Raw genomic sequence first — 1,258 nt, 5'->3', positions numbered from 1 at the left:
GTGGAAGTAGTGGAACTTTTTGTGTGAGAGAGAGAGAGAGAGAGAGAGAGAGAGAGAGAGAGAGAGAGAGAGGCCTTTTTGCAATTGTCTACCGAGGTAATTATATGAATCTCTTTATTATTTAGATAGATCTATTGTACCATTGAATTCACGTCCTCTATTTCAAGGTCTAACTCAGAAACCATACTATCCACTCTGTATAAGTATTTAAGATTTTCTATGGTTTCCCTTCTTCTCTTAAATATTTGAAAACGATGAAAATCAATCCAATGATCTTTTCTAATGATCTCTGCAAATTTCTTATGAGCTTGATTTTGGGAGCCAGTATTGGTGACTTTTTGATAGCAACTATGGGTGATTTTGAGAGAGTATTGGTGGCTTTTCAGATTCTCAAGTATGTATTAAGTGCAATCGCAATTAATGAAGTTGAGAGCATATATCAATATCACTGCCATGAAGGTGATAAAAGTTGGTTTATAAAGGGTGGAGTGCAATGAAATTTGGATGTGGTTGCTGTGTTTTCTTTCTTCTTTTTTTAAATCTACAGAGTAGCCCCTGCAAAGGATGGGTTATTGTAGCTTGAAAGGTATGGGGAAAAACCTTTGATGTTCCTCATAGATTAGCCCCTGCAAAGGATGGGTTGTGGTAGCTTGAAAGGTATGGGGAAAAACATTTGATATTCCACATATGTTTCACTTGCACAGAAACTGCTCGATGAAATGTTTTTAAGAAAAGAAAGAATTGTTTACCTACCTTTTGTGCAATGTTAGTTTTTTACATCCGAGCAGAGATTTGCTCTTGCTGGCCTTTCCTTTTTTCATGACAATTCCTCTCAAGTTTATCCAAAAAGCTCTCTTTTTCACATTTATATAGTATAGATAGTCATGGAATTCTATAGGGAGATGTTATGTTTCATTTAATTGCAGGCATGATTTTCCTAAGCTTTGTAATAATCTACTATGGGTTCCAACATTGTTTATATTGGGTTTTTAAGGTTTTTGATTTGTTGAATCTAGGATTGCCTGAGATCGTTTGTTCGCATGGTACAACTTGATATATCTCAACTTACCTGCTTCCATCAAAGACAATATCACCAGCCAGGTTGTTTCTATCTCTATCTAGAAGCTATTCATTTGACCTTATTTTTGTGCTTCCTTCTCATTTCCTGTTGTTGCATATAAATGGAAAAAAATTTCAATATTACTTCATTTTCTTTGTTTCAGTATGTGCAGGCAGTTCTGTGCCTTTTTATTTGTTT

Source organism: Tasmannia lanceolata, unplaced genomic scaffold, assembly GCF_043159265.1.
Source record: "Tasmannia lanceolata isolate RefF3 unplaced genomic scaffold, GAP_Taslan_0.1 ptg000008l, whole genome shotgun sequence".
NCBI classification, from domain to species: Eukaryota; Viridiplantae; Streptophyta; class Magnoliopsida; order Canellales; family Winteraceae; genus Tasmannia; species Tasmannia lanceolata.
The sequence above is the reverse complement of the archived record's forward strand: the minus strand, read 5'-3'. Positions refer to the sequence as shown.